General features: G+C 48.1%; 1 protein-coding gene across 6 annotated transcripts in view; it reads left to right on the top strand.

Annotated features, from left to right (window-relative positions):
• The first annotated feature begins 2,963 nt into the window (after window positions 1–2,963).
• The window catches only part of LOC116950878 (uncharacterized), a 236,210-nt gene continuing 225,210 nt past the window's right edge, over window positions 2,964–13,963 (top strand). For 4 of the 6 annotated variants that reach the window (XM_076073392.1, XM_032969006.2, XM_032969008.2 and 1 more), the window contains exon 1: window positions 8,688–8,972. The gene's annotated coding sequence lies outside the window, so the exon portion shown is untranslated. Of the gene's footprint in view, window positions 3,136–8,687; window positions 8,973–9,000; window positions 10,028–13,963 lie in introns of those variants that run through there. The other 2 variants (XM_032969004.2, XM_032969005.2) reach the window with 2 other exon arrangements.

The following is a 13,963-nucleotide window of genomic DNA, read 5'->3' as shown; positions in this document are numbered from 1 at the left end:
AGCACTGAATGCCAAATCACGATCGCAAAGCAACACTGCTGAAAGCGATCAGATTCTTAAAACAATTAAAATTCCATATATCTCAGGAGTAACTCACAAATTATCCCGTGATTTTCAAAAGCAAACATTACAGTAAGATTTGGTACAGTACACAAAATTCAAAAACTAGTATCTTGCACTAAAGACGAATTACCTAGATTATCAACAGAAGGGGTATATCGGATTGTTTATGTGGCAGATGCTATATTGGACAGACGGGACGTAACATCAGCAAAAGACTAAAAGAACACCAAAGAATATTAAACTATCTCAAACACAACTGTCGGCAGTGGCAGAACATGCTTGTCAACAAGGACACTCAATTGATTTAGATAACGTTGAAGTGTTGTGTAAAACTAATTATGACTGGCAAAGACTAATTAGAGAATCCATTGAAATTGAGAGAAACAGAAATAACTTTAATCGTTCTGACAGCTATAGGCTTAGTGCGGCTTGGAAGCGTATTATTAAATATTACATATTACAATTCCTTATATGGGAAACACACTAATTAACGGATTACTAATGCAGCATATAATCACAATAACACACATTACAACTCATTACTAATCTACAACTCATTACTAATCATAACCATTGACTTATTACCAATCGATTATATAATTACTGCACCTGAAATTAGGTAAATGATGACGTCACCCTGCTGCTCTATTTAAGACCGTGAGCAAGTGAGGGCTTTACCATTCTGGCGAATTGCCCGATGATGCTGGATGTAATTACCAGCGAAACGGCGTATTCAAACTGTAAATGTTGTGGATTCACTCTTCAACACACCGGTGGGCTAAAGTAGTGAACTAATTGTCTTTCGTCAACGTGACACTTTTTTGCTGATTGGCCGTGTCGGGTGGTGGAGGGTTACGACACATTTATAAATAACGCGATCTAACCCAAAAACATTTATTATGAGTGAGGGTTTACCAGAGCGACGCTCACAACAACGAGCGGGGCGCCTAAAGCGAAGAGAGATGGCACAGTGGGGAGCACAGTTGGTGCATATGTCAGCCATCCCAGTCACTCAACCGATGGCACCTGGGTCTGTTCTGTGACACGCCAGCGGGCTTCCACACACTGAACGTGGCCTCAGGGTATATACCAAGTATGGCACAAGGGCCGTGGTGACGCCACCGCCATTAAGTGTACGGCAGTTTTCTATAGATAACCCATCTTAAAAACAAGATGTTCAGGTAATGCTCACATCCGCTAGCTCTGCGGTGGAAATTCCACATTACTTGGGCAGGAACCAATGGAAAGGTCATTAATACAATATTAAATAATTGCACATGATGACTGCCAAATTCCACAATGCACACACTGAGAAAAAGTATGACAATCATTCGGAATGCGCCCGATCTCAGAAGCTAAGCATGGGCCGGGCTTGCATCGTGCTTGGTTGGACGTATGACCACGCACACGCCTCATGGCGTTTTCCAGAGGCGGCTGCCGGGCTTACATGTTGCTCAGTAGAGGGCAGTGCAGCAAACATTGTTGTGCTGTACCGCTATGCTCCCACGTCTGTGCTCCCCAGCCTTCAACAACCCTCACTGCTGACCAGCGTGGTGAAGTACTGTGTGCTCAAATAATCATCACGACCCGCAAGGCGTGCGGAGAGGCCCTCACCCAGCAGTGGATTGACAAAAGGGCTGTATATGTAAATGTTTATTTTATTTGTGAAATATTTCACGTGGACGAATCACTTGAGATGGAACATCTCGTTTGCATGGGTGTCCAGGGATTTACATGTACTGTACTCGATATGTAAATAAAGAACAAGAGTTCAGAACATGTTAAGCCCGAGACAAAATCAGACTATTCACAAAAGTGTCGCAGATAACACGAGGTCACCGATGTATATGCGTATTGGTGAGGCCAGGATATGAACTCAATGACAGAGATATCATCAGCGTCGTTGCAGAGTGTTGTGTATCGAACAAAGAGGGTCGAAATGTATTGTGACCCCCTATTACTTGCATATTCATTTATGTTTTAAATAAACCTTATTTTCAAATGTGTTACGTTTTACAGAATTAAATAGGGGGTCACAAAACATCTGGACTGCTCTATACACATCTGACATTGCACCAAAATTGGTTTTAAGCGAGCCTGACCCTGCTGATTAGACACTGAAAATCGAAACCGATCCAGCTGGAACAATGCTGCTGAAATGATGCACTTCCAGATGCTGTGTGGTTGATAGATGTGTAAGCAAGGATTTGGTTTGTGGACTGGCAGATATATTAAGGAGGAAAAGCGCGCATTTAATTCATGACGCAAGCGTGGTGGTGTAGCGGTAGTAACACAGCTAAACTGTTCTGGGTGCATGGGTTTCCTCCGCGTTATCCGAGTTCTCTCCCACAGCTAAAAAGAGACAAATATCCCGCGTATAGACTAAACAGGCTATTGGGGCAAGTGCTGTTAGTGAGCACCTACGAAGGCTGGAACGGTACACGAGGGGGTGGGTGTCCAGCACCACGCCCGACCGCCTTTGTCTCCCCAGTGGCGGTGTCTACACATCGCACCAGGTACTCATTTGCAACATAAAAACCCCCAAAATATATAAAATCGAACTGGTGTTGGCCATACATCCTAAAGCAAAAAATTGCCTGCAAATGACGCAATTGTGATTACCTTACCAAAAAAAAGAGTTTAGACTCGGGGAGATTGTCTTGCGTAAGGCGTCATAATAAGAATAACAATGACCAGTTGAGCTCGAGTCTGACTCGCCAAGCAGCTATTTTGTCACTAAACACGTCTCGTGGAATGTCTTCCTCTTCGACTTGCGGGCGGGCTCGCAAACAATCCTGCCCTCCGTGCCAGGTTTGACTCGCCAAAACCAGCGCGGCCAGATTCCTCGAATTCGCGAATTAACGCCGCGTGCTGATTGGCCTCAGCAAGAGGCGAAGGTGCACTGGCGCGCTTCCAGCGAAGCAGTTGGACGCACGAAGCTCCACATTGTGAGACGGTGATCGCCGGCATCATCCAGCCCCTCTGGATGAACGTGTCACGCTGGGCTTAAACGCTCGGGTGAATATCGCCAAAGGAATAAAGGCGTTCGCGTCTTCCTGGGCGAAACAACTGGTAAGTCAAGGAGATTATGTAATGCCTGTGTTTCCTTTAGCCACCGAGATTCTTCCCTTGATATGTTTGGTCATTGTGTGGAATGAGTGTCAGACGACACTTTTTTTTACGGAGTTGCTGAACACAGGCCCAAAGGCTCATGTGTTTATCGACCAACAACACACAGCACTCTCATAGATGTACTGTACTGTGGTAGATATGAGTTGATGTTTCTTCAGTTGAGCAAGGTTATAAGATGTTGGTTGGGGAAAACAGTAAATGGGAGGGAATTCAAAAACGAAGACCATTTTCAAGAGTCAAAAAAAGTCTACATTTTAGTTGTCAACTCGGTGATCTAAGAAGATCTATTCACTGCTGAATGAAGGCCTCCAGGCCATCACCACGTATCCACGATGAACGTGTAATCGGACAGCCAGTATCGTCTTCTAAAATGTGGCGACTGTCCTGTAATGTTAATTTTCCACAAAACTCATTTTCAACCTGAGGAATAATGTATGAAACGGAGTCCCGACCAGCGTTTGAACTCCGATTGATTGCTGGAACGCTAACCAAAGTGTTCATACCCAGGTAGGGTTTCAGTAGTTCTTAAAACTCATTTGCGTGTACTTTAAGTGTACCAAATGAAGTTGTATAAACGTGCTCATTTGGCTGGAAGGATTCTTATGCAGACATTCGAAGCACACTGTAGAAAACCATGCAACCAAATTATAAATAACTTTATATTATGGTTGCAGAAATACGGATGGGATCGCGTGACATGCAGGATGGCCCAAAAGTTAGTGCACATTGGGTTATAATTATTTTAACAAATGTTAAAACCGACTTCCATTATTGCATGCGTAAATTCTCTTTTGAAATTAATGTAGGAATTGTTTTAAGATTACAGATATAATCGTTAACGTTCATGAATTATGTTTTGCTTCAATTCATTCAGGTTTTTGGTTGAGTTTTGTAAACGATGGATTTGATGTGACCCACAGGAAGAAGACGAATAATAGACGTGAATAAAATATTACCTTAAAAAAGAAGCAATTCAATGTTTTATGCCAGTGTTAAAATACATTAAATAACCCTGTGTCCTGACTTTGTGGCCACCCTATTTAAAGTGGGATAAAGACGCAGCACTACAATTGCTCACTCACGCCACTGCTGGCGGAATGGCGTCCAATGGAGGGAGCCCTTTGCAAACTCCTCTAGAGGGCATTCAGCCCAAACTTCCACGCTTGCCAGACGTGTTGGAAGAGAATAACCACACTTTACCCCACCACACATTTATAACGTAGTCTTCTGCTTCTATACTTCTGCGTTTATTCTCCTGACCTTGACTGTCCTGGGCTGACCGGCATGGTGAAGTATGGTCAAATAACCCTCACGACCCGCATGGCCTAGGGATGTCTTCATCCAGCAGTGGATTGACAATGGGCTGTGTATACACATGTAATGCCATTGCCATTTGGTACTGTCATTAGTGGGTGCTGTAATAATGCAATTTGTAACGCGGCGCAGCGCATACTTTCAGACACAAATTACCGCAGAAGGACTTGGCATCCAGAGGTCATCGGTTCAATTCCATCTCCCGGCGCGGCAGTTGAACTCACGGTGAAAGTTTCTTAAATCTGCCTCTGTCCACTCAGCAGTATCAATGGGATCACCACAGTCAGATCGAATGGTAGGCCGCATGTGGTGGGGTAAAGAATCAGATTCAGAATCTTTATTTAGACTGGAAGAATCCGATAAGCGAAGAAGCTCTTTTTTTAGAGATATCCAGTAGGGGCGGGTCAGAAAGTTACAACAGAAACAAATTTAAAATAGAAATGAGTACAACGTATCGAAAAGCTAAGCAAGTTACTCAATAAAAATAAAGTATACAAGTGTAATTGCATCAGTGTACATCAATTCGTGCCGAAATTTCAACACCAAATGCAATCTTGTGAAAGGCAGCAATACAAAAAACAATCCCAGACCACATCAAGACAACACACAGACCCTAAATAAAATTGCACATTAAATTTTAACTATCGATGCATGGGTAAGGTTCAAAGTCACAAATCACAAATGTGCCTGTATGCAGCACTAATATTCTGCTTCAGAATATTTTTAAGGAAGATTTATGATGTTAAGGGATGAAACAAGGCTGTTCCAAAAGTTGGTACTGCAGCGGCAAAGGCTTTGTCACCAATTCCAATTCTTGTTCTGAGATAGTTAAAAGGAAATTAGATGGACGTCTTAGATTTCTTGGATTTGACAATAAGGTTAATGAATTACAGTAGCCGACTATAGTAAAGCACAGATTTTCCAATAAGGATTTTATGAACAGAGCCCAATGTAGATTTCTTCTTGCATTAAGTGATGTGAGATTTGATTTTAAGTAGAGGTCATAATGGAGGGCCCTTTGCGAATCGAAGAGCAGAATGATAAAGCGGGTTTAGTCTGTTTAATTATTAATAAGTAGCTGATCTGCTGATCTGTAAGTAGCGACATTAGTAAAAACAATTATAGAATGAACAATGTGGAGGCGCAATCGAATGGGAAAACAATGTGTTTTACAAGATAAAAACCCTATTTTTATGTGATTTTTTTGAGGTGTGATCCATATGGGGTTGGAATGTAAGTTTTGAATCAATCAGTAAACCAAAGTGTTTGAAGTACGTTTGTTCAATGATGTTGTTTCTGAAGGGATTTGGGTTTGAATAAAATAGCATTATCTTGTTTTTTTGGAATTTGAAAGCAATTCTAGTGATTACAATTGATATTGAATTAAGTCGATCGTGTTGGAGATTGTTTGACTTCGTTTGTAGATGTACCCGATACTAGCAGGACAGTGTCATCAGCAACGATATTTAATTCTGAGTGATTTAAGTTTAGTCCAAGATTGTTTAAATATAAGAACAGAACTGGATCCAACACGGAACCTTGTGAAACACCCTTTGTTATTTTAATATTTGTGGATGGTTGACGTACGGTGTGAAAAAAGTTCAACGCTCATACTCTGCCCCTTTTGGCAACGTTCTGAGGTAACTCCGAAGCCATTTGATTGTACTGTCTGAAAATAGCTCAGTGGGGTTTACCTGGTAAAATAAAATGTGTTCATTTTATAAAATACAAGAAATTTATTTTTTATATTTTATTAGTGATTTGCTTACCTTTCGTATATTTTCCACACTTATTGTCTTTTGTTTTATATTGTTTGTTGTTGTAATGTTCTGACCCGCCCCTACTGGACGTCTATTAAAAAGAGCTTTTGAGCTCATCGGATTCCTCCAAAATAAATGATTCTGAAAAATGTTCTTGACCACGAGTCGGTACGCCCACCTCTTCCAACACGCCTGGTCACCGTGGGAAGAGTAGACCAAATACACTCTCCAGCTCGCTTAGTGGAGGCGTTTCCGCCGGAAGAAGCGTGAACAAGCACTTGCAGGGCAGCACCTTGAGCTTGATCGTTTTTTTGCTGCCACAACAAGGGCGCGTGACCATTGCAACGTGGGACTTGTATTGTCGTGTCGTCATCGTGTACGGCGGGGTTGGTGACGTTGGGGAAGCGCATGTGGAGCTATGACGTAATGTGGTTGGGAAGTCAGCTGCGTCACGGGGAGGGATCTCGTGCAGATGCCGCACATCGAGCACGTGTTCCCCACGTGGTGAGGCTACCCCGAGCCGGCAGCTTGTGACTGACTGGGTTCCAGTCCGGGTTCAGTCACCGTTGTATGATTAAACGGGTTTTTTTTAGTTGATACTGCGTTGAAAATTATACATCTCCCGGGCATCTGTGAAAGGTAGCGCCGAAGCTCATTGGATACCTCCAGGATAAAGATTCTGCATGAGCACATGCTAACGCAGCAATATGTTGTGAACGGCCATTTCCCGAAACTTAAATGGGTACACCGCAGTTATTTGGCAGGTGGCACGTGGTGGGGTAAAGTGTGGGTAAACGTATGGAAAAACGTGGATTTCTAATAATCAGTCGCATTAGGAAATCATGTAAAAGAGTAATGTTTATTGTTATAGGCCCGTTTGAAAAAAAATGTATGGGCCTTGGGGGCCGTCCATAAATGACGTCACGCACCTAGGGCGGGGGGGGGGTCAGACATTTGTGACGAGGGGGGGAGGGGTTTGAGAAATGTGACGTCACATCAAAATGCGCAACTTTAAGTAGAGACAACACGTTCTACTTAATTAAATATACTTTTTAATGTTTTCTCCTACAACATCAGAGTGCAGCGCCACATTAAATACACACTACAATGACAATAGTTTAAAGCGATTTGAAGCATGTTTTATTTTCAAAATGGAAATATGGTTTTTTGGGGGGGGGGGCAGATTTTTGTGACGTCATATTTGAGGGGGGTCTGACTTTTTGTGACGCCGTGTGACGAGGGGGGGGGGGTCCAAAATCGTCCATAATCGCGTGACGTCATTTATGGACGGCCCCTTGTCAAAAATATTCATCTACGTATTGTATATACTGTAATTTTACCTTTCTTTTACATTCACTTATTTCCAGCTCCTTGTCAATCTGCATCTGGGGGTTGTTTTACCATACGTACGGGTCAGAATCAAAATATGTATTTATCCTGAAGAAATCCGATGTGCTATGAAGCTCTTTTTCACACGTCCAAGGTCGATAGAGGCGTGGCGAAGACCCGGCGACCACCCACCACTGACGTTAGCGTGCTCAGGAATCTTTGTGCAGAGCCAGTTAAGAACCACTGCGCCACCGCTCATGCCAACAATACTTTATTAAATGTCTACGAATGGAAGTTAATTGGTTCCCGAAGTGGCGCTCTCCACCCGCCAGGCGCTCACCCCGCCCCTCGTCTCCTGCCCTCCCCCCGCCTCCTCACGTAACCCCACCCCCCTTTAGGCCACGCCCCCTCCCCACTTACCCCGCTGCGCCCTCACCCCCCCTTCGCCCCACTGCTATTGCCCCTCCATTCAGCCCCCTCGGCTTTCTCGCCTCTCCCACCTTATATAACCCCCTCCCCGCCCATTGCTATTGGGGGGCACATCTTATATCGGCTTCCTTTCATTACACGCTCCCCCCCCCCCAACTGTTTCTTCTTCCGTATGGCAGATGTTAGATGCAGGGCAACAAGGACAAGTTGAGGTGGCCAAGCCAGACACAGAGAGCCGCGTGTGGGGAAGTGAAGCGGAGCGAAGCGCCGTCGACGGCTCCTGGCGCGTGTGCAGCAGATGGGGGGCGGGGGGCATTGCGTCGTGACAACGTTCAACTCGCTCCACCCCGCCCCCCTAACCCCCCTCGGCCACGCCCCGCCCACTTCGCCCGTAGCCCCGCCTCCAGGAGGGGGGAGTGAGGGGGAGATTTGTGAGTGGGGGGGATTTGTGAGTGAGGGGGGATTTGTGAGGGGGGGGGATTTGTGAGGGGGTTTGTGGGGGGGGATTTGTGAGGGGGGGGGGATTTGTGAGGGGGGGGGGATTTGTGAGGGGGGGGGAATTTGTGGGGGGGGGGGAATTTGTGGGGGGGGGGGGATTTGTGAGTGAGGGGGGGGGATTTGCGGGTGGTGGGGATTTGTGGGTGGGGGTGTGAAGATCACGTGACGCGTGGCGAGGGTCGGGGCCGCGCGCGCGCGTGCTGAGTGGCGGCGCAGATGCAGAGCGAAGCGAGCGAGGAGCGGGCAGCAGCAGCAGCGGTCGGGGGCTGCGCGTCCCCCCCCTTCACAAACAACAGCAGCAACCACGTCGGTCAAAACACAACACGAACAACAACAATACAGCAATGCCGCTGCCCACGTGAGGGATGTGCCCGTCCGTGGCCGAGACGCGGAGGTGAAGCGGTATTGGGGCTGCTGCGGGTTCTTTACGTGCGGCGTCTCTCTCAGGTGAGTGAGTGAGCGAGCGAGACGGGTTGCGAGTGAGCCCCCAGCTGCTCCTGCTGCTGCTGGTGGGTGGGTTGTTGTTAGTGTTCTTGTTGTGTTTGTTGTTGTTGTTGTGATCTCCCGAGTTGGCCGCATCGGTGCGAGTGGAGGGGAGCCGCGCGCCGATCGCCTCTCGCCGAGTTTAGATTCCCTAGCGCGCATCGGAGTTGCCCGCGAGCGGCGATCGCGCGAGTGCGCGCGCCCTCTCTCTATCACGTGGCGCATTCCTCGGCCAATCGCAGCGCGAGCTCCAGCCCGCCCCGCGGCCTATGCGCGCTACCAAATCTGAGGCGCGTTGCGTGGCCCTTTAAACTGCCCCTCCCCCCCACCCCTGTGTCCCTTTAAGAGGGGCCCGAGGCGCCTTTAAAGCGGAGCTCCTTTAAAGCGGAGCGCGTTCACCAACGCACCGTATCCGCGTGCACACACAGTCTTGTGAGAGCAACGCAATCTTGTGATCGTGTCTAAACCCACACCCCCGTGTTCCTTTAAGCGGTGCCTGAGGCGCCTTTAAAGCGGAGCGCCTTTAAAGCGGAGCGTGTTCACCAACGCAGCAGCGCATCCGCGTACACAAGCACACTCCATGGCAAGCAAAGAGCAACGCAAGCTTGTGATCGTGTCTAAACCCCCGCCCCCGCGTGTGAAGTTAACGCGTCTTGTGCAAGCATCTAAAGCGGAGGCTGTGAGACACGACGGGGTGCTTGCTGGGTGTTGTGGTCTTGGCTGAACACCGCCGGGGAGTTGTCGGCAATGTTTTTGGCGCGCGTATTCCTTTTTCATTCATTCGCGGCGCCGATTTTCGATTTGCAATTAATGGTTGCAACTTGAACAGGAGCGGTGTGAGCTTTGAAACTGGCGCCGGGGACCCGACCCACGTCTCAAGAACGCGTCTCGAGCGAGTGCGCCGTGACACTGCGGGGGTTAAGAGCGTGGAGTGGTTTTCTTGGCTTGTTTTTGATTTCTCATTCAGCCGCCGCCGCCGCTGCTGCGAGTGCGGATTTCACTGCGGCCACTCGAGTTATGTAAGTTTATTTTGAATTAACAGGTTTAAAAAAAAAATACATTTTGACGCGATCTTTCCGAACCGCGCCGGGGTGAGCAGAGGATCCGCCGTCCGTGGTCGCTCGGCGTTGTGTCGTAGTTTCAGTAACGCAGCACTGTATTGTTGTGTGTATACTGCCGTGCCCCGTGGCGTACTCTCTGTTGAGGTGAACAGCTGATCGCTGTCTGGCTATTGCCCGTCGTAACCTGCTCAGTGGCACCAAGCTCCCTGTTGTGGATGCGTGCGGTTCGTGTTTTTGAGTCGTTGTTCGTTTGGGGGTGCTGGGGGCGATTTCGAGAGGGGTTTTCGTGCTCGCGACTGAGCCGGCTCGTGGCGAGCCGCTGGGGGTGGCTCCAAGCCAGCAGTGGCGAGATCATGGCTGATTATAATCATCACGAGCACATTGCTAGGAGCTTGCGTAGTCGATAGCAGCGCCGCGTCAATTAACGCGTCTCATTTCCGAGTCCCGGGGTTTTGGGGAATTTTGATTTGATTTGAGGATGCAGTGTGTTTGAGGGGAGCGGTGGCGCAGTGCTTAGCGAACTGCGCTATGAACCAAAGGGGCTCCGAGTAAAAATTTCCCGGCCGCGGCGAACCTCGGTGACGAGTGGTGGTGATGTCTCAAAAACGGTCCTGGGTTCCCCCTTACCCCTATTCAACCAAGTCGCGTTGCTCATCGTGATGATAGTATTGTCAAATAAACCACCACCACGACTAACGGCATAGGGATGCCTTCATCCAGCAGCGGATTTACACAGGGGCCCGCACGTTAACGATGCGATGTGGGTTGCTTGGAGCCAGTCCGGCCTGCGTGGTTATTAATGACCCCACCGTGTGTGGTGGTGGTGGTGGGCGCTTGATGCAATTCCTCACGCGCCCTTCGCGGACAGGTTGTGCGTGAAGTGAGGCCGTGATTTGATGGCGCGCTGCAGTGTGTGTGTGTTGGGACTGGGTTTAATTAGCGTGAGAAAAGAGAGCGATCGGCTGTGGTGTTGCTTGTTTCTTGCGTTTTAAACGAGACGAACCGAACCACTCTAATCCTTACAACTTACATCCCCGCTCCCACGTCTTAAGTAATCTAAGCGTGACACTCCTAATGCCCCTGGCATGTTCCTTGAACACAGTCATCTTAGCCCCAACCCCTATTCTTAGCCACCAGCGCCTGGCCATAATGGCAACACTGTAACCATGAAGCCTCGTCATAATACCCACCATCACATAACGCTCAATCATAACACCCCCACCTTGCTCCACCAACACGCACCATAGCCCAGCACAGATCCTAAATCATAACATTCATTCACATGGCCCAAAGGTACATCCGTCTATCTCACACGCAACCCTTTAACTGCCTTAATAGAGTTAAAGGTTCAACTTTATTGTATTTTATGTGGTCTGGACGGGTTTGTGCTTCTGACGCAGTTATCAGACTGGCGTTGCGGTTTATTATCAAAACAGCTGTGGGGAAATTGCCTTGGGATACACACGAGGCGACCGCTTTGACCGTGTTACGTCGTAGGGTGCGATCAGAGGAAGACTTGGACAAATTCTTTATCAACATGTGTACGCTTCCCCCCCCCCCCCAAGGGGACGCCACTTTGGCCATGCCCTTGAGAGAGAAAGACGCGGTTTGATTACGGCGGCGCACTTCGTGCTGAACCGCGGGAGTGCGCCCCACTCTGTCCCGTGTTGCGAATGTCGCACCATTAAACCACTGCGTTCGTAATCGACCACAAGAGAGTTTTGCCACCCGAGTGCTCGCAGTCTTGGTCACGTCTCTCGCTAGAGCGGAACCGCGCATCGGCCGCGCTTCTTTAGATCGTCAAATTGTATTATGATGGCAAACGGCCGTGCGATTTGTCCACCAAGTTTTGGGGTTCGGAGTTTGCGTCAGGGGTAAGGGAAAAATTGTTATTGCTGCGCACTCATTGGTACAGTCACAATGCCACAACTGGCAGCAGCCCAGTGTCCCTGGCGTGACGCCAGTAGCATAGTCACCCATACAGTAACAATCGCCCCAGCTGAGAGCTCGTACACAGGATCCCTCTGTGCCCTGTCCCAGCAGAAATTGCAGTGGCAGTGACTTATTCTGTTTTCATCAATTCAGTTAAATTCCCCTTTCTTAAGCCTCCTGTGAGCTCATAGACATTCATGATTTATTGTGCAAGGGAGACCAGGGTGGCAGTATTTACGCATTTACAGCCGTCCATATTTTTGTAGTTTAGTTGTAGGTATTTTGCAGTTGGCAGAGGTGCGTAATAGCTTAATCATGCAAACGGCATACCATCTGTAATGTCCATATTTCAGGCGAGCGCTTGGTGTGCTTTGGTAATTACCTGGCAAAGGTAAAACTGGCTCCATCGGCGGTATTGAACCAGACACACTGCAATGGCCAAGTGATGAACACACGGAATGGTTTGGAACCCGGCCACGTGATCCAAAGCGGTCCGTTTTGATGTTGTAAGATCCACTACCAAATTTTTCGTCTCCACAGCCACAGGGAGCCCGGTCGCTACTAGCCCAGGAGCGGCACCAGGGCCTAGTCTGCATCCCCATGCTCCACGAGCCACAGGGCTATGTGAGCTCGACCCCACTTGCCCAGTCTCTTCCCTCCATCCCTTTACCTTTTTCAGCCAGGGCTGAGGGTCAGGAAGCAATCGTTAAAATACATATATTGCTTTTATAAGGAGGCGTGGGCTCGGTTTTACTTTCAAGTTTAATATTTACTTTTTATAATTTTCCTCCACGTGTTTTGATTTCTGCTGGGAAGTTAAACCGAACGTGCGGCGTTATCGTGCGTGTATCGCGTCCACGTGGACCCTGGTGACATCACGACAGCCTCCATTTTCGGCCCAGATCCTTGCCCCATGGCTGGAGTTGAGTTAAGAACCAACCTGATACGGGACTCGCTGGGACCAGATCTGCCCAGGAGAGCCAGCAGGGGAACATGGGGCTGAGCAATCCAACCAGGAGCCAGCATCTTATCAGCCCAGCTCCCTCTGTCCATAGCAACGGGGCATCGTCTTCCCACTCAAGCTATGCTGGCCCAGAGCCAAGACTGTCCCTCGTCCTCCCTGGGTGGCCCCATCCCTTTCCATTGCCCCCACTTTCTTCTCTCTCCTTTCTTCTCATACCCCTGTGACCTAGTGAATCAAGCCTGGGATTTGCACACCTACATTGAGCATGAATACCAATCGTGGTGGTACTTGGGACATGGGTAAAATCGATGTTTTTCAAAACGCTATGTCAAAATAAATGTATGGTAGGGCTGCCTAGATCCCTCTGCGGTTTCAGTACGAATGCAAATAAAGTATGTGTACGCTGTTGTGTTTTAAAATTGCACGATTGCACAGTTTTCAAAAAGGACACCGTTCACAAAACCATTGAGACAATCCCACTCGCTGGCGTTAAGCATAACACTATGCATAATTAAAGTCAGCAAAATGACGCACAGCCTTGCTGCGTTACGCCTGCTCGCCGCGCAGTGGCTTCCAATTCATTTGCTCCATTAATTTACAAAATAAATGCGGTGCCGTATCGCTGCCGAAAATAAATGCATCTGTTTTTTTCCCCCCCCTGCGGTCGGCGAGCAATGCGTAATGATAACTCCTCTGCAAATTTAGTTTTTTGCTGCTCGGAATAAAACCACGCGCCTATGGTTTTCTTCGCGTTTTACTCGAGTGTGGTTGTAAGTCTATTAAAGGGAACGACAACAAAGGGGCGGGCGGGCGGTGCTCTGTTTTAAGCTGCGCAAACGTCTCCAGTAAATGTCCTCTGTTTAACTAGCCGTGTCCGTAGCCATTAGCGCTCCGCGGAGTCGCTAACTACCGTTTAACTAAATGGCCTCCGCCTCGCGGAGAACGGAGGGGCGACCACCCCGCTGACTTTGTTTTCACATTTAGCCGTCCCGGTGAAA

This window comes from Petromyzon marinus, chromosome 41, assembly GCF_048934315.1.
Source record: "Petromyzon marinus isolate PM22_M1 ecotype Great Lakes invasive population chromosome 41, UKy_Petmar_22M1.pri1.0, whole genome shotgun sequence".
NCBI classification, from domain to species: domain Eukaryota; kingdom Metazoa; phylum Chordata; class Hyperoartia; order Petromyzontiformes; family Petromyzontidae; genus Petromyzon; species Petromyzon marinus.
The sequence above is the reverse complement of the archived record's forward strand: the minus strand, read 5'-3'. Positions and strand labels throughout refer to the sequence as shown.